General features: G+C 38.9%; 1 protein-coding gene across 3 annotated transcripts in view; it reads right to left on the bottom strand.

Annotated features, from left to right (window-relative positions):
* Positions 1-26,570, bottom strand: part of FHIP1A (FHF complex subunit HOOK interacting protein 1A) — a 286,478-nt gene that overhangs the window by 172,889 nt on the left and 87,019 nt on the right. The window contains exon 1 of one of the 3 annotated variants that reach the window (XM_055085931.1): positions 10,089-10,233. The exons of the other annotated variants lie outside the window; for them this stretch is intronic. The gene's annotated coding sequence lies outside the window, so the exon portion shown is untranslated. Of the gene's footprint in view, positions 1-10,088; positions 10,234-26,570 lie in introns of those variants that run through there. 3 annotated transcript variants of the gene reach the window in all.

Here is a 26,570-nt window from a genome sequence, read left to right as displayed (position 1 = left end):
AGCTAATGAGGACTTCATAGCTGCTGGTCACGGTATTCACTCTACCTTCTGGCCAAGAGCAGACATTCTCGCTTGTCCCAGAACTAAAAATCAGAATATACTACGTAAAGTTAAACAATAACATTGCACTCGTACATATTTGCCTTGAGTTTTGTTTATAAATTATTTCTGCCACTTATAATTTAAATAATCAAAGATTAAACAACAGAAGTAATATGCATTATATTGTTTTAACTGAAGTGCAGTTGATGTGTACAATATAACGATTCATCATTTTTAAAGGTTATACTCCAGTTATAGTTATAAAATAAATAGTGGCTATACTCCCTGTGTTGTACAATATATCCTTGTAGCTTATTTTATATGTAATAGTTTGTACCTCATTTTTTTTTTTTAAGGTTGCACCAGGTCTTCGTTGCAGCACACAGACTCCTTAGTTGCACCTCACCAGCTCCTCAGTTGCAGCTCACGGGCTCCTTAGTTGTGGCATGAGAACTCTTCGTTGCGGCATGCAAGTGGGATCCAGTTCCCTGACCAGGGATGGAACCCAGGCCCCCTGCATCGGGAGCATGGAGTCTTAACCACTGCACCATCAGGGAAGTCCCAAATAGTTTGTACCTCTTAATCCCCTACTCCTATATTGTTCCACCCCTCTTCCCTCTCCCCACTGGTAACCACTAGTTTGTTCTCTATATCTGTGAGTCCGCTTCTTTTTCTGTTATATTTACTAGTTTGTTGTATTTTTTAGATTCCACATATAACGGGTGTCATACAGTATTTGTCTTTGTCTGACTTATTTCACTTAGCAACAATATTGTTTTTAATAGAAAAAATTATAAACTTCAAAATGCCCAACAATGGCAGAGTGATTCTATATGATTATGGACATCCATACAATATACAACTATTAAAAATGGTGCAAGAGGGACTTCCCTGGTGGCGCAGTGGTTAAGAATCCACCTGCCAATGCAGGGTACACGCATTTGATCCCTGTCCAGGAAGATACCACATACCACGGAGCAACGAAGGCTGTGTGCCACAACTACTGAGCCTGCTTTCTAGAGCCCACAAGCCACAACTACTGAGACCACGTGCCACAACTACTGAAGCTCACACACCTAGAGCCTGTGCTCTGCAACAAGAGAAGCCTCCGCAATGAGAAGCCCACGTACCACAACGAAGAGTAGCCCCCGCTCGCTGCTACTAGAGAAAGCCCGTGTGCAGCAACGAAAACCCAACACAGCCATAAATAAATAAATAAATGAATGAATGAATGAATGAAATTTCTTTTTCAAAAAATGGTTCAAGACAAGAGTAATCAAAGTAGATTAATGGAACAGAATCAAGGGCCCAGAAATAGACCCTCACATATACAGTCATGATTTTCAACAAATGCATCAAAACAATCCAATAAGTGAAGAAAAATCTTTTCAACAAATGGTGCTGGAATAACTGGGTATCTATATGGAAAAAAATTAACCGTGACCCTTACATCACTCACACAAACTGACTTGAGATATAATATAGATATATGCATAAAAGCTAAAATCATAAAGCTTTTTAGAGGGAAATATAGACTATCATCATAATTTGGGGGTGGGAAAACTCAGGTCACAGAGAGCAATAATATTTTTTAAATAGTAATAAATATGACTGTTGAAACAGAAATTCTCATCAAAGACACAGTTAAGAAAATGAACAGTGCAAGTCACACACTGCGAGTAAAAATCCACAAAACGTATGTAACAAAGGACTAGGACTCAGATATATAAAGAACTCCAAAAACTCAATAATAAAAAGACAAACAATCCAATGTTTTAAATGGACAAAATACTTAAACAGACACTTCACCAAAGAAGTAAGTGGCCAATAAGCACATGAAATGTGCTCAATAGCATTATACTACTACACACCAACCAGAATGACCAAAATTAAAAAGACTGACAAACTCAAGGATGTTGAGCAACAGGAACTTTCATATATTATTGGTGAAAATGTCAAAGAGTACAACCACTTTGAAAACAGGTTTGTCAGTTTCTTATAAGGGAAACACATACCTACCCTATGATCAAGCCATCCTACTCTAGGCATTTACCCAAAAGAAACAGAAATATATATATGTATATATATATACGGATGCACATGAATACACACACGTATATACCTATACCTGTATGTAAATATATAAATATACACATGCATATATCCACAAAAAGACTTGCAGAAGAATGTTCACAGCAGCTTTTTCATAACAGCTAAAAAACAGAAATACTCCAGGTGTCCACCAATAAATAGGAGAATGGGGAAACTGTGGTATACTCATACAATGGAATACTGCTCAGCAGTAAAAAGGAATGAAACTACTGAAACATACAGGAACCTGGATAAATCTCAAAAACATTATGCTGAGTGAAAGAAAGACCACACCAAAAAAAAGTATACAGCTGACCCTTGAACAACACAGGTTTGAACTGCACAGGTCCACTTTTATGAGGATTTTTTTCAATAAATAACGTATATGTACTGTAAATGTATTTTCCCTTCATAACGTTTTCTTTTCTCCAGCTTACTTCATTGTAAGAATACAGGGTATAACACACATACAGAATATGTGTTAATTGACTATGTTATCAGTAAGGCTTCCAGTCAACAGTAGGCTATTAGTAGTTAAGTTTTGGAGAAGTCAAAAGTTATACCTGGATTTTCGACTACAAAAAGGGTCAACACACCTAACCCCCATATCGTTCAAGGGTCAAATGTATATTGTATGATTCCATTTATATGAAATCATAAAACAGGCAGAACTAATCTGTGGTGAAAACAATTAGAACAGTGATTGCCTCTGGAAGGGTAGGGGGTGGGGAATAACTGGAAGGGTCATGAGGGAACTTTCTAGGGTGATAATGATGTTGTATAATCCATGTCATGGTAGACTTTGAGTTACACAGATATATGTGTTTGTGAAAACTCAGAAAATATACATTTAAGATGCATGCATCTCACTGAGTACAAATTCTCATCAAAAGAAAACCTGTAAACAAATATTGAATTCCAGTTAATGATAAGCATTCTGAAATATGTAGAGTAAATATACTGATATGAGCAATTTGCTTTGAAATGTATCAAATAATTAAGATGGATTAATGAATAGAGAAAATGATAAAGAGATCGATATGTGATTAAGGAAGTATAGAATACTGTTAACAGTAGAACCTGGGTGATATGTGTAGGTTCTAACTGTTAAATTCCTTCAGCTATGCTATGTTTGAAATTTTTCGTGATAAAATTTTTCACAATAAAATGTTGAAAAACGTGGTGTGAAAAGTATATTTATTAACATGGAAAGATTATGTGTGTATATATTGGGTTGGCCAAAAAATTCGTTCCAGTTTTTCCATAAGATGTTATGGAAAAACCCAAACGAACTTTTTGGCCAACCCAATACATACATATAAACACACACAAATATACATACATATAGTTAATTATAAATAGCAAGATATAAAATGGCATCTATAAAATGACTGCATTCTAGTTTTTTAAAAGGTAAACATATTCACAGAAAAAGGGCTGGGAAGATAACCACAATTAACATATCAGTGCATTGAATAACTACATTTTAACTCTACTTCACAGAGGGACAATGTATTACCCATTTGCAAAAAAACAAAGCACTGACAAGTTCCCCAGATTTACCTAGGCCATCTTATTTATAATTTTGAACTGAACAGCACATATGTATTTCATAGTCTCCAGGGAGTGCTCTTTCTAGTTGGGGCAGACTAATGAGAATTTGTCAGATCAGGGTGAGTTTCGGGGTCTCTTTCCATGTGTTTCCAGGCACCCTGTACATATCTCTACCACAGCATCTTCATACTGTTTTGCAACTGCGTATTTTTCCACTAGACCATTAATTCCTTAAAGGCAAGAGCTACATCTTGAAGTTCAAGTATCTCCAGAGATTAGTACAATATTTAGCACATATGGGACAGTCAATAAATGCTAAGTGAACAGAAGAATCAATAAATGAGCAAACAGCAATTTCAAGAGACCCTCAATTCAAAAAAAAACCTCCTTCACCCAGATTCTACTATCTCTGAAATGTGATCACTAGAAACTGTTACCTTTGGATTCACTACCACTGCTAACAGGAAAATGTCTTAGAATGTAAAAATTCTTACAAGAAGATAAAACTTTAAGTCACTAAAACCCATTCATAGATTGCCAACTCCTTGAAGGTAAGAGAAAGGGATTATGCCATGACTGGATCCTGAGGATAGCAAGGTCCCTAAGACAGGAGAGGTTCAAAAAATGTGCTCAGTAGAAATCATGAATCAACTGGCTGATCAGTTAAGTAAGATGTTAACATTAGGGGAGGCTGGATGAAGGGCATAGGGGAACACTCCATATTATTTCTGCAGCTTTTCTGTAAATCTAAACTTATTTCAAAATAAATAAAATGTTGATGGAGGCTGGGGGGTCGATTGCAACACGTTGAGTGGGGCACCTAAGGAAGCAGGAGGTATGGAGAGCACAGAAAAGGAAACTCTCCTTCCGGTTCCCAACCTTGTCGAGGACCAGCCACGCTTTCAAACTTTCAGTAGTAAGAAAAATATTTGGGCCTCCCAAAAGGTACCTGCCCAAAAAAGAAAGATAAATCAATCCTTGACCAAACTGAGGTCCAATCCAGATCACAACATGTCAAGATAGAGAGGTAAAATAGGTAGGAAAATATCTCTTTAAATGTATTTATGGGGGCTTCCCTGGTGGCGCAGTGGTTGGGGGCCCGCCTGCCGATGCAGGGGACACGGGTTCGTGCCCCGGTCCGGGAAGACCCCACATGGCGCAGAGCGACTAGGCCCGTGAGCCATGGCCGCTGGGCCTGCGCGTCCGGAGCCTGTGCTCCGCAACGGGAGAGGCCACAACAGTGAGAGGCCCGCGTAACGCAAAAAAAAAAAAATATATTTATGCCTACACAAAACATTAGGAGTAACTGTACCAAATACAGTATTTAAAAAGCACTTCCAGCAGCTCAATGGTAAAGAAGTGTGGAGTGAACAAAGGCGGAGCCCTGGGTGCAGTCTCGGTGCTGGCCTTCTATTGGCCGCCCTTATTTATTCCTGGCCCCAACCACTGTTTACTTGTTTGTCAGCTGAGAATGACAACAGAGGTAAATTTCAAAAAGAATAAGCTCACACACGGTGCTCTCGGTCTCCAAGGGCAGAAGTCACGTCTCCTAATATATTTTGTACTATCCCTGGCTCAGCGCCCCATGTAGGTAAAGAGCTTAATAAATGCTTTCAGTGGTGCCAATGTCTGAGAGAATTTGCTTCCCATCTCATTTACTCTCTCAAGGAATACTTATTAAATATTTATTTGTACAAGGGTAGCCCTGTGTTAGGTGCTATTTGTATCTTCTCCCAAAGAATGCCTAAATTCTGCAGGGAGGAATTTCATCTAAATCCAAAAGGAGGAAAATCTGTTCCTTGAAGGGTTTCCTTGGTTTATCTTGGGGCAGAAGTATTGGAACAAGTGATCCTTCAAAGTTACAAGTAGTTTTTAAGGGAGGCTGTCTGGGAAAGGGAAAAGTATATAAGAACTGACTGTTGGGGGAAATGGGTTTTTCCAACTTTTGAGCTACCTGTTTATTCTGCTCTGTCTCTGCCAAGGTCCAGACAAGCCCGAGAGGGGCAGTGCCCCACGGTTTCAAGACTCAAAGTAGGTTTCCAATTCCAAATGACCCGACTTTTGTTTAGCCCCCAAATTCTTTTTTTTTTTTTTTTTTTTTTTTTTTGCCACACCATGCAGCTTGTGGGCTCTCAGTTTCTCAGTTCCCTGACCAGAGACTGAACCCAGGCCATGGCAGTGAAAGCCCAGAATCCTAACCACTAGGCCATCAGGGAACTCCCTAGCCCCAAAATTCTAAGCTTTGCCAGAATAATAAAGTCAAACCTTGATCCTGAGAGCCTTTCTATGCAAGTACACAGCTGATGTTTTGGTTCAACCAATGACCGTGGATCAGTGGCGTGCTGCTATTAACCTAGAGGGCAAGTAGAAGATGGCCCTCTCTATCTCGCCCCTAATCCTTCCACCTGTAGCTCCAGCTGGGGTCACAGTCATTCACTTTATTTTCGGTTCCTGTGCTCTGATGAGGAGCCTTCAGATGGGCCAGATCCCACCCAAGGCAAAAGGCTAATAATTCCTGAGCCAGCAACCTAAGGAGACAATGCTGGCCAGTGATTAGACCTCAGCACACTTAATGTTACCATACTGTGCAGGAAGGCAGGTCCCCAGATGCAGTCTGGGGCAGTCTCTGCCTGCCTTGGTCTTTCCTAGATCTTAAGTTCCCAAGAGGATGTTTTTCACTGTAAATGTTGCACCTTCTGAGACAGTCAAAGATTAAATAAAAACTGAGTTACTCAAAAGCACAGAGCCACCTAAAATTATGCAATCCTGTTATATAACCCCTACTCTGTCTTCCTAGTTGCCTCTCTGTGCCTCTTCCAAACCTGTTCATAAACCTGCCTGTTAAGGCCTGCCTGACTGCTCAGCCTTCCTCTGGTGCCTCCTCTTGTCTTCTCCCTGAAACAGCCCCTTCGGTTTTCATTCTATTTTCTCTGTCTTCTCCTCCTGAATCTTTCAGACTCGAAATGCCTCAGGAAAGAGACTCTAATTTCAGTACTGCTTCTGCTTCCAGAAGCAACATTTGCCTTCACTGTTTAAGTAATATGTAACACGATCTCTCTGGTAAGCACTATCCCATACCATCCTTTTCCTGATCATCTCTATCCCTCTCTCAGATTAAACTGTGGTACTCAAGGTGTAAATTTATGTGGGGTGGGGGAGGGATGGAGAGAGCAAGGGGGCCTTTTCTCTAGGTCTTTATAGCTTTGAAAATAAATAATAAAAAGATCACAGATGCCCCCTGTTCATTTACTAGTCCAAGAAAACATTTCCTACAAAATATAACATGGATCTAAGATCATCTGCCATGCCATTTAACAATGTATAATGATATGAAAATAAAAATAATTAGATAACCCCTTAATTATCAAATATTAAAGAATACAGATATTGACTAGAAGGGAGCAATAAGTGGAGAATTTGGGTTAAAATAATACTTAATGTGTTTTAATTTTTTTAAAAAAACTTCTTGCTTCTCATTTTCTAGTTTCTATCTCACTCCTTACTGCCTTCCTTTTAAAAATGAGATACAGCTATCACAGCATAAACAGAGACAGTGGTACAAGGCACTGAATTAAGCAGTGCTCCCCTCGGTATAGGAAATCTCAGTTAGAAACAAGTACTTCCTGTTGGAGATTATGAAAGTCTCATTTTTGCCATGGATGTCATATTTGATTTCTCTTTTAGAGAAGTGGAGGTATATGTCCTCTGTCCCAGGTAACAAAGTTGGTTTGTAAATAAATTTAAGAAATAACTATCACAGTTCTAAATCTCTTCCATATTGCATAACTGACTTCATATTTTTATGTTCTGAAATTCAGCACTCTTTTAAGGCTTGTCTTTTTTTAATTTAGTGGAAATACTTCCTTGGCCAATGTCATAGAAAACTCAGTAGAGCCCTACAGTCACGGTAAATATTTTATTAACTATCCTGTCCAAAAAATCACCCCTCTCTACCTATTCACTGCCCAGGTCAGTCCTTTTCCCCCATTTCCCATAACCCCATTCGAATTCTACCCCCAAAATACAGGTTGTACCTTCCCTAGTTCAAGAACATGATTTATTAATGCAAATGTGCTAGAATCTGAGAACTGATCATTGACTTTCTGAGAAAGCCATATGGCAAAACACCTTTAAATAAAAGTCACTGACCAAATCTTGGCAGACTATCAGTCTCTCGGGTAAAGTATAATCTGCCCCACTTTATTAAGAAAGCTTCTTCAAGTTTGACTACTCATGTTCTCAATATCTAGCTCTTGGTAAATGAAATTAGTTTGCAGATGGTCCAGAGCTCAGAAGTTTATTAAACTGTTTTACATTTTTAGAAAGCCCAAATTATTCAGTGCTAGGTAACCATTAAGTACAAAAGAAGATTTTTTTTTGTGGCCACTCAGTTTATTGTCAATGGCCTTGAACAACACACAGTTTTGTTGACAGTCACAGCACACTTGGACAACTAAAAAAACACTGTACTGGGTGCATACTGGGCAGTGCTGGAGTTGTGTCATTTCCCTGTCTCCTGCAGTTATTACAAGGATGGAATCAGCCCATGGGTTCAATACAGTTAAAGAATTTAAATGACTGCTACACTGAAATATTTGTTTTACTCCATTCCCTTCAACTCCTTGTTCTGAAATTGGACTGTGCCCATTTTGTTTCTCTATACATGTCCCTTATTTGTCTTGGAGGAAATAAACGTTAGAAGCCTACTGCAATCCCACAGATAGAAAAATGCTAGATTCTACTACCATCATTAATGTTTCCAGGCTCCATTTAGTTCAGTGCTTCTCCCCAAGTGTATCAGGACACACTGTGTTCCAAAGGCCTAACTGTCTTATTGTGACAACACCTGACTTTCCCCACAACATGGACTACCTTTGGGCAGATCCTAACCTCATACCCTTTGTCCTCAGATTTCCAGTCAATTCAGTTCCCATCCCTTGTCCTTACTAATTAGAATTCTATTCAGGTTTGCTTTGAAGGCAAAACAATAAGAATGTCCCCTGGGTGCATGAATCCCAACTCTAGAGAACCTAAAAGTAAGTATTCTCCATACTGGTCATACGGTTATGTTTTTACAAACTATGAACAGATGAAAGACACAACTTCTGATATCAAAAGAGCCTCACCAAAAGCAACTCAAGATCAACTATTCTAAGACTATTCTGTTTAGTTCAGTGCTTCTCCCCCAATATTTTTAAAGTATATATCTTCCCACATTTAACTGGAATAAGATCTCTTAGGAAAAATCTTTGCAACTCACTTATTCTAAAACATTTATCAGGAACGAGCTACAGTATTTAAAATTGGCCACAAGACGGGAATAAAGATGCAGACCTACTAGAGAATGGACTTGAGGACACAGGGAGGGGGAAGGGTAAGCTGGGACAAAGTGAGAGAGTGGCATGGACACATATACACGTGGGAGGGAGGGAGACGCAAGAGGGAAGACATATGGGAACATATGTATATGTATAACTGATTCACTTTGTTATACAGCAGAAACTAACACACCATTGTAAAGCAATTATACTCCAATAAAGATGTTAAAAAAATAAAAATAAATAAAATTGGCCAGTGGCCATTTCCAAAGTGAGATTTTTTTTTCCCCCACTATGGTCATGATTGGCAATTAGTAATCTTTTCCAAAGCTGGGTTAGATTTAACGTGAGTGTGCCCTTCAGCGTGGAACACTGGGGCCTCAGTGGTTCATTGAGCAATGTATTAAAGTGAACATTTGTTAAAAAGCATGGCTCTATCCTTAGATACTTCCTCAAACAGTATATTATTATTAATCAGTATGTTTGAAGTTACAGGTGACAGAAACCCGACTCAAATCTGCTTAGGCAAAACAAAAAATATATTAGCTCATTTAGATGGATAGCACTAAGAAGAAAACTGGAGTCAAGACTCAATACTGTCAGGAAACTCATTTGCTCTCGCCCACCACCCACCTTCCTGAGTCTCTGCTTATCTGTGTCTCTTTGCCTCCCTCTCTCTACCCCATGTGTGTCTTCCAGGTGACCCAGGAAATAAACTCCAGGCTATCATCTGTCCTGCACTTATATCTCAAAAACATGAATGTCTTGCCCATCAGCTGTATCATAAAAGTCCTCATTTGTCTGATTATATCTATGCCTTCCCCTGAACACATCACTGTAGCCTAGAAGATGGGGCAGCCTAGGAGACAAGGATCTCTAACTAGGCCTCAATCACATGCTTACTTCTGTGGCTAGGAATAGGAAGTAGGGAATAGGGAGGTTATAGATCAACATAATTATTGTCCTTATCAAAATCACATGAAATGGGAAAGAAGTCTCCAAATGGAAGGGACTGTTATTACCAAAATGAAAGAAAAACATCCAGGGCAGCCATATCGTTAGCTAGTAGAGTCTACCACTGACCTCTTTCATGCAAAGATGCGGTGGCCATCTATTCAGGTGTGATTCCCAGACTTTTTACAAATTTTGAGAAAGGGAGAGCAATCTGCCACTCACTCAGATGACATGCTGGATATATTCTCGATCAATAATTTTGAACAGCTGAACTCTGGATAATCACAAAGAGAATAACCTTGAATTCTCTGATGCTTGGCTCTTATCAAAAGCTTAGTTTTAGGAAATAATATTCAAGGAAGATTACATGAAGGATTTGCTGTCCTCTATAACTACTGGTTACCTTTCCAACAGCCACTTTGCCCATCGTGTTTTTTGTTGGCAGAACTTTATTTTGTTTGGGTATCTCCCCTGGCTCTATGTGTCTCAGGGCTAACACTCCCTCAGGGTCAAGGTCTGATGAGTTAAATTCTAAGCCAGTGATGATGATCCCACGCCCGTTGCTAACGCCGGTTTAAGGGCAGACAGGTGACCCATCTCTAGCCAGTGAGACATGTGGGGAGTCTGCTTTGGAGGTTCTGGTTTGGAGGTTCAGCTTCCCTGCCACTATAAAGAAGAAGGAAGAATGGCTGGAACTCTTTCTACTTCTGGACAATACTGCAGCCACCCTGGAATCTGGAGAGGGGCAAGTCTAAAGGCAAACACACTGAAGATGGTAAAAAAGAGAGAGGGCTTACTGATGACACTGCAGAGCTGCCAAAGTCAGCTAGTCCTGAAATCTATCATAGAAATATCTATTATGATAAAAAAAAAGAGTCTATCATAGAAATACAACAAAATGCCTTGCAGTTAAACTGATTTAGTGTTGGAGTGTTCTGCCTTCAGAGTAAAAGATACAGCAAAAACTTCTCTTTACCAGGCTTCGCTGGCAGTGCAGTGGTTAAGAATCTGCCTGCCTATGCAGGGGACACGGGTTCGAGTCCTGGTCCGGGAAGATCCCACACACCACACAGCACCTAAGGTGTAGTTACTTTGTAGTAACTTTTTTTTTTTTTTTTTTTTAGCGGTACGCGGGCCTCTCACCGTTGTGGCCTCTCCCGTGGCAGAGCACAGGCTCCGGACGCGTAGGCTCAGCAGCCATGGCTCACGGGCCCAGCTGCTCCGCTGCATGTGGGATCTTCCCAGACCGGGGCACGAACCCGTGTCCCCTGCATCAGCAGGCGGACTCTCAATCACTGCGCCACCAGGGAAGCCCTGTAGTAACTTTTAAAATCAGAACGTATAAGTCCTCAGACTTTGTTCTTCTTTTCCAAAATTGTTTTAACTAATCAGGGCCTCTTGCAATTCTACATGAAATTGAGGATTGGCTTTTCCATTTCTGGGGTGGGGGGTAGGGAAGCCACTAGAAATTGAATAGGTATTGCATTGAATCTGTAGATCACTTTGGGAAATAACCATTTTAACCATATTAAGTCTTCCAATCAATGAACACAGATGTCTATCCATTTACTTAGGTCTTGTTTAATTTCATTCAGCAGTATTTTGTAGTTTTCAGTGTATAAGTCTTTCACATCCTTAAATGTACTCCTAGATATTTTATTTCTCTGGATGCTTTCTTAATTTTCTTTTAGGATTGTTCATTACTAGTATATAGAAACACAGCTGATTTTTTGTGCTTTGATCTTGTACCCTGCAACTTTGCTGAATTTGTTTAATTAGCTCTACTAGTTTTTGTGTGTATGCATTCTTTGGGATTTTTAACATACAGAATTATGTCATCTGCAAATAGATATAGTTTTACTTCTTCCTTTCCAATTTAGATACCTTTCAGTTCTCTTCCTAGCCTAATTGCTCTGGATAGGACTTTCAGTACAATGTTGAATAGTGATGGTGAAAGCGGACATCCTTGTTTTGTTCCTGATCTTGGAGAGAAAGCTTGCAGTCTTTTACCACTGAGTATGGATGTTAGTCATGTTATAAATGCCTTTTGTCATGTTAAGGAAGCTCCGTTCTACTCCTCGTCTTCTGAGTCTTTTTGCGATGAAGGGTGTTGAATTTTATCAAATGTTCTTTCAGCATCTATTGAGATGATCATGTGGATTTTTGACCCTTTGTTCTATTAATGTGGTATATTAAATTGATTTTCTTAGTGGTTGCCATGGGGATTACAGTTAATATCCAAAGTTTATAACAAACTAGTTTGAAATGATACCAACTTACCTTCAACAGCATGCATTAAATCTGTTCCTATCTAGCTCTGTACCCCCATTTTACGTTGTTTTTGTCACACATTACATTTTATACATCGTGTGCCCATTAACATAGATTTATAATTATTGTTTTAGACATTTATCTTTTATAGTATTTTTTAATACTTATTATTATAGTACTTTTTAATACTTCAAATAACTATTTACCAGAGGTTCTTGGGAACTTTCTTTTTTTTTAAGCTTACGCTTACATTTAAACCTTTTTTTTTGGCGATACGCGGGCCTCTCACTGTTGTGGCCTCTCCGGTTGCGGAGCACAGGCTCTGGACGCGCAGGCTCAGCAGCCATGGCTCACGGGCCTAGCCGCTCCGCGGCATGTGGGATCTTCCCGGACCGGGGCATGAACCCGTGTCCCCTGCGTCGGCAGGCAGACTCTCAACCACTGCGCCACCAGGGAAGCCCCGACATTTATCTTTTAAATCATATAGGAAAGACAGAGGAATTACAAACCAAAATTACAATGATACTGGTTTTATATTTATCTATAGTTACCTTTACCAGTGATCTTTATTTCTTCATATGGCTTTGAGTTACTGTATAGTGTCCTTTTGTTTCAGCCTGAAGGACTCTCTTTAGCATTTGTTGCAAGGCAGGTCTTAGCAATGAACTCTTTTAGCTTTCATTTATCTGAAAATGTCTTAATTTCCCCTTCATTTTTGAAGGACAGTTTTGCCAAACATAGAAGTCTTGGTTGACAATTCTTTTCTTTCAGCACTTTAAATATATCATCCCACTGCCATCTGGCCTCCATGGTCTTGATGAAAAATTGGCAGTTCATCTTACTGAGAAGCCCTTGTATATGACAAGTTGATTCTCTCTTGCTACTTACAAAGTTCTCTCTTTGGCTGTCAACAGTTTGATTATAATGCATCTAGGTGTGGATGTCTTTGGTTTTATCCTACTTCGAGACTCTTAGGCTTCTTGGATGTGTATATTAATGGTTTCCATAAAATTTGGAAAAATTACAGACTTATTTTTTCAAATAATCTTCCTGCCCCTTTCTTTCTCTCTTATCCTTCTGGGACTCCCATAGTGCATATATTGCTAAGCTTGATGGATCCTACAGGTCTCTTAGGCTCTGCTCCTTTTTCTTCATTCTTTTTGCTTTCTACTCCTCAGACTGGGTAATTTCAATTTTCCTATCTTCCCATTTGTTGATTCTTTCTTCTGCCTTCTCAAATCTCCTGTTGAAGCCCCTTAGTTTTATACTTGTTTGCTTGTTTTTAATTTCAGCTATTGTAACTTTCAGCTCCAGAATTTCTATTTGGTTCCTTTTTACAATTCCTATCTCTGTATTGATATCCCCTACTTGATCATACACTATTCTCCTGATTACCTTTTGTTGTTTATTCATGGTTTCCTTTAGCTCTTTAAGCATATTTAAGGCAGTTAATGTACAGTCTTTGTCTACTAAGTCTAATGTCTGGGCTTCCTCACGGATGGCTCCTACCAGTTTCTTCTTTATCAATGGGTCAGACTTTCCTGTTTCTTTGTATGCTTTGTAACTTTTTTTTTTTGAGAACTGAACATTCTGATAAGGGTTTCATATTCAGAAAATATAAAGAACACTTACACTTCAACAACAAAATAAACAACCCAATTTTGTAAAATGGGCAAAGAATGTTGAATAGACATTTCTTCAAAGTAGGTATTCAATTGGCTAACAAGCATGTGGAAAAGATGTCCAACATCATTGGTTATCAAGGAAATACGAATGGAAACCACAGTGAGATACCACACTCTACCCACTAGGATGGTTATAATAAAAATAAATAAATAAATTACAAAAAAAGAAGGAAAATAAGATCTGGAGAAATAGGAATCCTCATATATTCCACTGGAAATGTTAAATGATATAGCCACTGTGAAAAAACCTTGTGGTTCCTCAAAAAGTTATACATGGAATTACCATATAACCCAGCAATTTCACTATTAGGTATATACCCAAAAGAACTGAAAACAAATAAATACTTGTTCACAGATCTTTATAGCAGCATGATTCCCAATAGCCAAAAGCTATAAACAATCTAAATGACTATCAACAGATGAAAGGATGAACAAATTGTGATATGTACATACAATGGATGATTATTCAACCATGAGAAGGAATGAAGTGCTGATAATTTGAATGCACTTCAAAAACATTTTGCTAAGTAAAAGAAGCAAGACACAAAAAGTTACTTTTTGTATGGTTTTTATGTGAAATAGGCAGAAGAGGCAAATCCACAACAGAAAGCAGATTTATGGTTGCAAGTGGACGGGGAGAAGAGGGGAATGGGGAGTGATTACTTAATGGGTATGAGGTTTTCTGGAGTGATAAAAAATTTTTTGAAACTATAAAGAGATGGTAATTGCCCACATTGTAAATATTCTAAATGCCACTGAATTGTACATTTTAAAATGGTTAACTGCATGTTGCGTGAATTTCACCTCAATTTAAAAAAGAAAATAACTTCTGTGGCTTAAATTATGCCTCTAAATCAACCCTAAGTCTCAGAGCTTCATACTTCAACTTCACTGCGCTATCTCCTGGAAGAATCACTTCTACTAAATTGTATTCTTAGTACTTGGCATCATGTACTTGGCATCATGTACTTGGCTTGAACTGAGCGGCATTACAAGTATCAGCCAAATGAAAACTATTACTGTAGCTATCACAAGGCTGTTGTTGAAAGCATGCTGATTTCCCTGTCACCCAGTGCCCACTTCACAAGGACCCATAGGAGTAATTCTTCTCAGGCCTCACTTCCTAAAAACGTTCCTGGATAAACAGTATCTTTTTAAACCTTAAAGATACTGCATAACTTGAAATGATTGCACTGAGTTGTTTAGGGGAAACTGTTCCATTCACACCACCTTTTCCCAAATCTCCAGAGTGGGCAGCAAGTCTTTGGACCTTCTCAAGTACTTGAGCTGGGAGAAGAAGAGAGAAATAAGAAAAAGTAAACAAAACGAAGTCACACTGATGGCAGAAGACTTCAGTAAAGGTCTTAAAACCCCTGCAGCTGAGGTCTGCAAACACCATGAACCCAGACCCCAACTCCAGCTTCATGGAGGCTCAGCCTCCCCCAGGAGACCTGCTCTTAGATCAGTGTGATGTTTCAACTTGTGGCTCCCCTTAATTTGAGCCTGAAGCTCAGATGCAAATTTATGGTCCACATTCAATAACAGGGGCAGGCAGATCTTGTTAACACATGTCTGCAGCCTTTAACTTATTGCACTCCTTTATTTTCACCTTCACAATTTTATCTTTCTTTTTTTTCCTTGTATTTCTATTAACCACTCAATCTTTTTTTAGGACAAGATGGAATATAAATAACAGGAAAATAAAAATATGTGTCACGTTACCCATCTGTATGGAAAATAAGCAAGCTGCCTACAAATATAACTGCCATCCACCTCTGTGCAGTGATGAGGTGACCCACCATTCAGGTAATAATATTTAAGATAAATTCTTTACCTTTCATTACAAAATTATCAGCTCAGTTTTCAATCAATGATTTGAAATTATGGCACTTATAAAAAACCTTAATTTAAAGTTATCTACTGTCCAGTTTCTTTCTTAGACCAGGGAAAATTACTAATACTTGAGAGGACTAATTTCTGGTGCAACAGTTTCCTCCATTCTATCATATATTTTTATCCTTGTAATAATGGTTCATATATATATATATATATATATATATGTGTGTGTGTGTGTGTGTATATATGTTTTATTGTCAGCTTCAAATCCATTTTGAAAATAAGCAAAGTTAACCAAAGAATGAAAATGAAAGAATAACTCAACGGTCAGTGCTTCCTTCCTTTCTCCCCTTTCACCTTCCTTCACCATTAGAAGCCCAATGTATACAGTTTTTATCAGTAGGCACAATCCTCTCTAGTAGTACCTTGAAAAATGTACAACAGTGCTTATGAACAAAAAAGAATATGATAGATTAAACACTTCTAAGTAACACATGAGTCAAAGAAGAAATCTCAAGAGAAACTTTAAACTACCAAATGAAAATAAAAATAGAACTTAACAAAATTTGTGAGATGCAGAGAAAGCAGTGCTTAGAGAAAAATTTACAGCATTGAATGCACATATTAGAAAAGAAGAAAGATCTAAAATCAGTAATACAAGCTTCTACCTTAGGAAACTAGAAAAAGAAGAGCAACTTAAATCCAAAGTAAGTAGAAGGAAAAAATAATAAAAATTAGAGTAAAAATCAATGAAATTGAAAACAAAAAATCAATAGACAAAAATCAATGAAACCAAAAGCTGTCTTTGAAAATATCTCTAAAATTGAGGAACTCTTAGCCAGATTAAGAAAAAAAGACAGAAGACACAAATTATTAATATTAGAAATGAAAAAGGGGCCATCACTACTGATCCCATGGACATTAAAAGGATAATAAAGGAATATTACGGAGAACTCTAGGCCCACAGATTTGATAACCTAGGTAGAAGGGACCAATATCTTGAAAGACACAATCTACCAAAACTCATACAAGGAAAAATAGATCAATGGCCTATATCCATTAAAGAAATTGAATCAATAATTAAGTACCTTCCAAAACACAAACACCAGGCCCAGATGGGTTCACTGGTAGATTCTACCAAACATTTAAGGAGGAAATTATACCACCTCTCTATACTCTCTTCCAGAAGACAGAAGCAGAGAGAATATTTCCTAACTTGTTCTATGAGGCCAGCATTACCCTAATATTAAAACCAGACAAAGACACTGTAAGAAAGGAAAGCTATAGCCCAACATCTCTCATGAACATAGACACAAAAATCCTAAACAAAATATTCGGAAATCAAATCCAACAATGTATAAAAAAGCATGTGGTACAAAAGGCCTGGGTTTGAGCTTCAGGTTGTCACATACTATTTAGTGGCCTTGGACAAGTCACTAAAACTTACTTTATCATAATTGACACCTGCCTACCTACTGTATAGTACTGAAGAAATCAAATAAGAAAAAAATGTGCAGAAGCACATCAAATTACATTGTCACTCCAAACTAGGAAGCACTAATTTAATGAATCACAGCAATGATACCCTGAGCGACAAGAGTCAAGAGTGGGAGTTACTGAAATCAAAGCCACAGGTTTAATCTTGGATGGGCTTCAAATTCCCACTGGTATTCATGGCAACAGACTGTAGCTCCAAGTCTAAGTAGTCACCTCTAGGATGCACAGACACCACCAGGACCGACACACGCTCCCAAGAAAATGACTTGAGGATTCAGATCCTGCAGAAAGTGGCAGGACACCACATCTCTCAGGCACCACCTAAGTACATGACAACACTGCCATCCTATGTTTCTGCAGAGGCTGCATTTATTTTCCACTAAGTGTTCTGGCAGACTGCTTTACCGGAACCTATTACACAGCCACCAATTTATTCGAAAAGGGGACAAAATAGACACACACACACACACAAAATTCATTACCCACAGGATATGTCACAGTTAATGGTAATTAATCAAACTTTTTTCCCTTCGTGTAGAAAACCAGCCACATAAATAACCAGGGATCAATGGAGCATCTGTTTCATCCCTTAAAAAAGCTACTGGCAGAATGCTGCTCAGATTTTCTGGTATGCTTAAAGAAAACTATTTTCAGAGAAAGGAGCTATACTTTTATTTGGAAAAAGAAATCCATAATCTCTTTCCTAAATGTGTTTTCTATGCCATAATTACATTCTTTTATATATGTGTACACACACATTAACACAGGTGACTTGATCGGAAACACACATATAAAAAATTTAGGTTAGTGCCAATAAAATACGAAGATAAAGCTTCAGGAATTTCCTTTGACATTTTAGTAAAGCAAATTTCATTTGGAAATGTTTCTGTACATCTAAATAGCATAACTATACTTATAAAAATGTCTAATCTCCTGAACTCATATCTATTGAACAAAATGAAGGAAAACTGCCCCCTTATTTGGCCAAATAAATGGCCAAATTATTCTGCCAACTAACCTAAATTTGGGTGTTTATATTGCCTTTAGTACTGCTAGTACCACCAAAATTCAAACTCCATGTATTTGGCTGTCCTCTCCAAAACTACACCCCATAGGGAGCTTCATTCTCAGGCTCCTCAGCAAATTATTTCCACAGTGAAACATTTAACCAAGTGCCATTTTAACCAACATCCCTGATAGGTACCCAGGCAGCAGCGGTCCTTTTCAGTGCCTCGTCGACTTTTGTCAGCTAAAAATACCTTAAACATAAAGGGATATGCTAGTGTGGCTATGGTGGGTAACCTATTTGAAAAATATATAATTTAACACTGCCAGCTATTTCATTTATCCTTCTCTGAGTTAAGGTATTTCAAAGAATTAGACTTTTCTTTCTGGAAATGTCTGAACATATTTCTTTGAATTCCCTAAAAATATATTTGGCTAGATTAGGTCATTAACTCCAAGAAAAATAAACACTATTATTAATAGCTATGGCTTGGAGAGCAGTTACAGTGTGGCCTGAACTGTTTTAACAAATTCATACATTTGCCTTTTAGCTTCTTACTTCGAAGATTGCAAGGTTTCATATTTTAATGAAGCTTCTAAGAGATAGAAAAATATTGGGGAGTCACAGGAATGTAAGGTACAGCACAGGGAATATAGTCAATGATATTGTAATAACTCTGTATGTGACAGATGGTAACCAGACTTATCCTGGTGACCATTCCGTAATGTATAAAAGTATCGAATCACTATGTTGTACACCTGAAACTAATATCGCATGTCAATTATAATTCAATTTAAAAAATATTAGGGAGAAAGGGAGGTTGATAATGAAAACCCTTATACAGAGTCAATCTTATTTCACTCTTAAGGATACCCAGGGAACAGAGCCAGTACCAAACACAAGGGGAAGGGGACTGCTGCAGAGTCATTTGCAGAGGTGGTCCCTGAATTCATACACGTACCAAATGTTACCAAATATTATCTTAGCTCAGGGTTTCTCAACCTCTACACTACTGATATTGTTAAAGAAAAATATTCTGACACTTGCTAAACCGGTAAGGAAGATTTTATTCAGGATTATCGCAATGGCTGTCGACTGTTGCAACAGGGGAGAGTGATCAGGTTCAACTCTAAACACTGCAAAGACAGCTGGGAACTTATACTAACAATCAGAGTGAGGGGGTCAGGAGATGGAAAATTACTAAGATAAGACATCAAGGGTAGGGGGATTCTTACCAAACTGACCTAACAGGAGTCTTGCTGAACACAGGCCAGGGTGATCAGACATCAAGGGTGGGGGATAAGGAATTTGATCAGATAACAAGGGTGATCTGGTATGGAAAGCTAGCGGTACTGGGGTTCACTATACTGACTCAGCAGAAGTCTTGCTAAAACTGGGCTAGGCAGGCCAAAGACAGGATGGGGGCCAGGGCGGGCTGAGTGAGGCCTAAACAAGAAGGCTTGGAGGTGCCCAACTAAAGTTTGGGAAGGAAAGGGTCTTTGTCAACATCTTGGATCAGTTAAATCTTTGTCTTGAGAGGCCACTCTGTGCCTCTGAGGATGGTTATAGCAGCATCTCTGGCCTCTACCTACTGATTGCCAGTAGCACCTCCAAGCCCCTCCACCCCCTCCCGCCCCCAGGTTGTGACAATCAAAAATGTCCTGAGACACTGACACCACTGCTTTAGACCAAGGGTTAGCAAACTTTTTCTGTAAAGGGCCAGACAGTAAATATTTTCGGCTTCGAAGAATACATATACATATTCTTCTTTGTCTTTTTTCAACCATTTAAAAATGTATAGACTATTCTTAGCTGGTGGATCATAAAAAAATGCAGCAGGCCAGATTTGGTCATTGGTTGCCAAGCTCTACCTCTGACTAAATACCACTTTCCAAGTAGAGATAGACAGTATACATATAGTATTATATTCAACAAAATACAGATTTACTTAAACTATGATTTGGGTCTTGGTAACTTTCTGTCAATACTATTTTCTCAAAGGAGGAAGAACAGAATTAGAGGCAGAGTCTTGTGGCAGGCCACATACGTTTTTACGTTAGAAAAGTAAGCTACTGCACAATAGCCTGGGGAAAACTGCTCAAAATGCTCCCGCAAACTGCCCTTTCCCCTCTAAACACAGCCCAAAAAAACCCTGCATTTCCATCCCTTGGTCTTCAAATCCCCAACTACATAGCGTTGATTTAGGAGTTTGCTTTTGTTGGTGTTTTTTAACTGACACTACTTGGGTTTCTGTTTAACATGTTTTTTCATACTCTCTCTCTTCATCTAACATTCTGGAATTCATCTCTAAAATTAATCTATCCCAGGATACAGAGTCTATGAATATGAAGTAGGTCACTGGAACACCTTATCTTGCTTAAGGGTCAGTTACATGAACCCCCATGTGCCACAATCCTCTCAGCTTTTGCCTCTAGAAACAAATATGTACTCATATATTAACAGGATTACCCTGGAAATGATGACATGCTAAAAATGACCCTAGGACTATCTAAAGGTTATACTACAATCCAGCTACTGAATGTGAGAATTTAAGCTATGTGGTACTCTTGTTTTTAACAGTTACAACAAATACCACTGAGAAGAAGAAAAAAAAAAAAAAAAAAAGACCCAAAACCTTGTATATTTCAATTTACGAGATTCCATTAGGCAAGGTCTACGTTACTAGGAAAAATGGAGAAAATATCTCTGAACAAATGCAGTAAAACATGTCTAACCTCATAGGATATATCTGCCATGTGCTTATTCTTCTTAGATAAAACATCAACATTAAAATGTCTCCTTTGGGAGCTCCCTGGCAGTCCAATGGTTAGAACTTGGTGCTTTCACTGCAGGAGGCATGGGTTCAATTCCTGGTCAGGGAACTAACATCCAACAAGCTGAGCGGTGTGGCCAAAACAAATATTTTTTTAAATTCTCCTTTGATGCTGACACTCTAACTAGAAAAGCAGAAGCTTACCATATTCCTTTTTTTTTGGCCACACTGCACACTTTTCAGGATCTTAGTTCCCCGACCAGGGATCGAATCCGTGCCATCAGCAGTGAAAGCGTGGAATCCTGACCACTGGATCACAGGGGAATTCCCAGAAGGCATTTTTTTTATTTTCAAATTAATTTATTTTCAAATCATAAAAACAATATATAGCCATTGCAGTATATAGAACCATTGCAATATATAGCCGACAATATATATAGAGAGAAAATATAAAGGTAGTAAAAATCACTCAAAGCACCACCACGGGATAAACTATTTTTAAAGCTTTAATATATTTCTTCCTAGTCTTTTTTCTATACTTTCTAATAATTTCATAAATCTTACTAAGTTGGAAGCATAATATATGTGTGTTTATACACACAGTTGGCAAAAGATTTCAACAAATAAGAGATCTATATTTTTAATGTCTTCCGCTCATTCTTTTACATATCTATCATAAAAACCCAGAAATCTAGGGACTTCCCTGGTGGTCCAGTGGTTAAGAATCCGCACTTCCATTATAGGGGGCGTGGGTTCGATCCCTGGTCGGGGAACTAAGATCTCACATGCTACGTGGCATGGCCAGAAAATAAATAAATAAAAGTAAAATAAAATAAAAACAGAAATCTAAACAAAGTTATGTAAAAATGTACTGAGTCTTTCATTGAAGATTATTTCTAAGACTGAAAAACTGGTACAAGCAAAGTGTTCAATAATAAGAGAAGGATTAAATACATATGGGACATCCCTATAATGGAATGAAGGACAACTATTAAAATTGGATTATTTTTTAAGAATTTAATGGCTTGAAATTAAATCTTGATTCCTGCTCCTTCCATTTAATTTTACATCCTGAGCATTTTCCCAAGTCATTAAATTCTCAAAAAAATCTAATTTATAAAATTTAGATTTTAGATTTCTTCATATCATTGCCAATGTTCTAGCAATTTACACTCCCACCAGCAGATTCTAGGGTACATCTCAATGAGCCTTTAAGAAGGTATACTCTTAAATCAACAAGTGCAAATACCTTGAAAATGTATTTCAATAATGATTCATGAAAGTAATTATTTAGATTTTTTAGATGCCTGTAATTAAATCTATAACATCCAAAAAAGTTGCTAATTTTATGTAAAGTGGCTAGAAACAAAAAGCGGTAAGACTCCTTTCAAATCCACATTTTATATATATACATTTTTTTAAGTGCTGACATGCTGTTCTCCAAATTACTTACTAAAACTGTCTGTGACCACTTAAGAGGAAATCATCCTAAGCTGTGTAGCAGCTTCTAGCTACCACTCAAAAAAAAGCAACCGGGGGCTTCCCTGGTGGCGCAGTGGTTGGGAGTCCGCCTGCCGATGCAGGGGACACGGGTTCGTGCCCCGGTCCGGGAGGATCCCACATGCCGCGGAGTGGCTGGGCCCGTGAGCCATGGCCGCTGAGCCTGCGCGTCCGGAGCCTGTGCTCCGCGGTGGGAGAGGCCACAACAGTGAGAGGCCCGCGTACCGAAAAAAAAAAAAAAAAAAAAAAAAAGAAGCAACCGAAGCAGACAATTAAAACAAAGTTTGGTGAGTCATATGGTAGGGAAAGAATGGCATGCTATGACATCATATAAGAAGAAGCATTTAACCCAACCTGTTGGTTGGAAGGCAAATGGATCAGACAAGGCTTTCCAGGTGAAATGAAATCTAAGCTGAGTCCTGAATATGGAGATGAAAGTGTTAGCCAGGCAAATGGGGCAGTGAGGGAAGAGTAGTCCAGGAAGAGGGAAGAGCATATGCAAAGGCCCAGAGGAAGCAGAGAGAACGTGACATATTACAGGGAGCGCAAGTAGTTTACTACGGCTGGAGCACAGAACTAGAGTGGGAAAGCACTCTTCTTAGGGGCCCCAAAATTACAGATGCCCTCCCTCTCTGGCCAGACTAGACTCTGGACTTTTTTGTATTGTTCTTTTATTAAAATAAATAGAAATTAAGGACAAAAAGAGGCAAAGACTCTTCCCAGCTCTCTTCCTTATGGTGAGATTCTTCAAATGGTGGAATTGTCCTGTTCCTCCAAATTGGTGGGGCTTGCTCAACAATGAAGTAGATAATAGGGGGTTTGCCCAACACTGGATGACCAGTCGAGGAGGGTGAGTCTGGCAGATGCAGGCAAGTGTCATGATGAGATTTACTGCTAGGAAGAATAACACTCTGGCAGTAATATAAAGAAATGGATGGAAAGAGGACACCATTATAACAGCGGGGGCAAACGATGAAGGAGGTCCAAACTAGAATACTTATGATGGAATGCAGAGAAATGGAAGTGTGCTTCGAAGAGAGACTAAGTAGGTGGACTGGAGAGGACTGAGCAGACGTCCAGGACAAGTGGAAGGGTAATCCTAGATGTCTAGCTTGGGCTACTGAGAAAGGAAGGCAGCAGAGCACAGTGATTAAGATTCCTCACTCTGGGATTCCATCTCTACCAGATAATGGTTTTGTGACCTTGGGAAAGTTACTTAAACTCCATGTGCTTCAGTTTCTGCATCTGCAGAGGGGGAATAACAGTAAAATCTATCTCAAAGGATTTTGTGAGGAGTTACACGGAAGTTTTCAGAACAGGACCTGGCACGTAGAAGATGCTGGATAAGTATTAGCCATGTAAAGGGTGATGGTGATGCCATTCGCCAAGATGAAGAACACGAGAGGAAGTGCAGATTCCAGGGGAGAAGAATGATGAGTTCAAGCTCGGATATGTTAACCTAATCTGCCTGCAGGACATCCAGGAGGCAGCCGATGACATGGGGCTACAGCTCAGAGGGGAGAGTTGTGAGTGTCAGATGCTACTTTATAAAGGGTGGTGCTAAGGAGACATCTGAGCAAGGACCTGGCAGACAAGAAGAAGCAGGCCCCAAGGGGACAGTGCATAGTGAGATGTGGAGAAAAGAACTCGGGCAGTTCCTAGGGAACACCGACATTCAAAGGATAGACAGAGGGAAACAGACTGGGAAGGAGCAGTCACAGATACAAGGGGAAGACTCACAAAAAATAATTCTAATAAAGCTGTACCATAAAAACTAAAGAAACAAAAACATGAATGACAGTGAGATAAGGGCGACATACCATAGTGCACAAGGAATCAGCTTAGAGACTGGAAATCAAGGGTAGGGACAAAAAGATCTCAATAAAACATAGTATTCCCTAAGAACCAGCATTTACAGTTTACTAATTTTTTTTAATAAATTACCTAGAAGAACCATATAGTGAAATCTCAAGTTTATAAGACACAGAGAGCTCTTCCAGTGAGCAGACTGCCTTACCAATGAGGATAAGCCTGCGAAAAATCTCATACAGTAATCTGAGTAGCCAAGAAAGAATCACATTTTTCAAGGAAAGAAAGCAGAACATAATGGCTTCACTGAAAAATAATGCAAACTGCATTTTGAAAATAAAGTTCTGGCCCCGAAGCTTTCAGTTACTGAACACAAAAAAGCCACTTTAAATCACATCACTTTGGGGCTTAGAGGAAACAGAGATAGCCATTGGTCCAGATCGTAGATATGGGAACTATTCTGGAAATCTTGCTGAAAAGCAGATAACTGAGTCATCCAAGACCACTGAGTCAGAATCTCAGGGTACGAGGTTAGCGAAAATGTACCACTTTCTGAAATTTTTTAAACAAGCTTACCAGACAATTCACGTACACACCAACATTTGGGAAGCCCTGATCTGCCTGAGCAGGAGACCAAGGGCTAAAGAAAATGAATGGCTTGGACAACAGCACACAGCTAACGAGAGCATCTAGAGCAGTTCTCAAACTCTAAAACGCATCAGAATCATCCAGAGGGCTTGTTAAATACAAATTTTTGAGCTCTACTCTCAGAGTTTCTGATTCAGCCCAGGAATTCACATTTCTAACAAGTGTCCAGGTGAGGCTGCTGCTTCTCACCTGGCGACCACACTTTGCAAACCTCTGGTCTGGACTAGTCATTAGAGACTCTTCTCTGAGTACATCAACTCAATGCAGCCTGTCCCCTTAAAGAAAAGGCAGGGTATTTCAGGAATGATGCTGAATATGAAATAGAAAAACATGACAAAATATAAATTTCATACATGTATTCAAAGCCCTTCTGGTCAACTGGAAGAGACATAGAAAGCAAGAAAAGACCCAGAATAAGCTAGAATGAAATTATAAGGGTCAGGGAACATGAGAAGAGACCAAAAGGACTGAATAAATAAAAAGACTAAATTCACAAAACAAGGTAGAGACAGGTCATGATTTTAAAATCCGTAAATTTATGAAAAGGTATGTGCAGAATGAAAAAATTTCAGAATGACAGCATTAGGCAGCTGGTTTGATTATCTGACTGTAAGAAGTTGTTTTTAAGTCTCTTTTTTGTGTTATTTACTCAGAACATCCCAAAACAGTCTTGAGGCTAAATTTTAATTCAACACAACTTTTGAAAATGGTTTCCCACTGGTCCCACACAAAGCCAGGGAAGCCACAGAGAAACATTCCTCACTCACCACCTCAATTCTGCATGACTCAGACATTCTGGTATTACATTAGAAAGAACAGCATTCCAAGGCTACTCTAACTGCTCCTCTTTTCTCATATAGACAGCCCTTAGCCCTGAAACACGACATTCAAATATAGAATTCTCTCAACAGCTCAGAATATCTGTAATTGCCTCTGTCTACCTGCTATTTGTCTCACTGTTCTGAGAACACATCCAAAATTCAAAACGATGAATTCCACTGACAGCATCTCCTCAGGACTGTCATGCACATTTCACATCATGTTGTCTTCACCTCTTCTCAAACCCATTTTCCACTTGTGGTTCTTACTGTGCTACCTCTAGTATCCGCTGTCATTTCCTCCAAAGAAATACACCTAAGTGTTAGATCCTTTCATTATCCAGTTTACTCCTACACCCAGCTAAGCTCCTCCCTCTACCTTCTAAGTATCCTTGCCCAGGCTTTCCTCTTTGTTACATATATTTGCTTTTGTACTCTCCCCACCCAACTCCCAACACCCTCCTGTCTTCCCCCAAATAATCTCACTTCCAAAGGCACAATATCTGGTTTTTGACCTTTTCAAAGCCAGTGTAAATATCATTCTGTCAACACATATACTGCTATTTAGAGCTAAGAGGCAAAAACAGGATCTACTTCTGCTACCCAGACAGGTGAATGGTTCAAGCTAGCTTTTTTTTTGAATGAATCCAGGTTTTTCCCAGGATTCATTACAGGTTATTCTTTTTTTTTTTTTTTTTTTTTTTGTGGTACGCGGGCCTCTCACTGTTGTGGCCTCTCCCGTTGCGGAGCACAGGTTCCGGGCGCGCG

The sequence above is a fragment of the Physeter macrocephalus genome, chromosome 7, assembly GCF_002837175.3.
Source record: "Physeter macrocephalus isolate SW-GA chromosome 7, ASM283717v5, whole genome shotgun sequence".
NCBI classification, from domain to species: domain Eukaryota; kingdom Metazoa; phylum Chordata; class Mammalia; order Artiodactyla; family Physeteridae; genus Physeter; species Physeter macrocephalus.
Note: the sequence above shows the minus strand (reverse complement) of the source record. Positions and strands in the feature narration are given on the sequence as shown.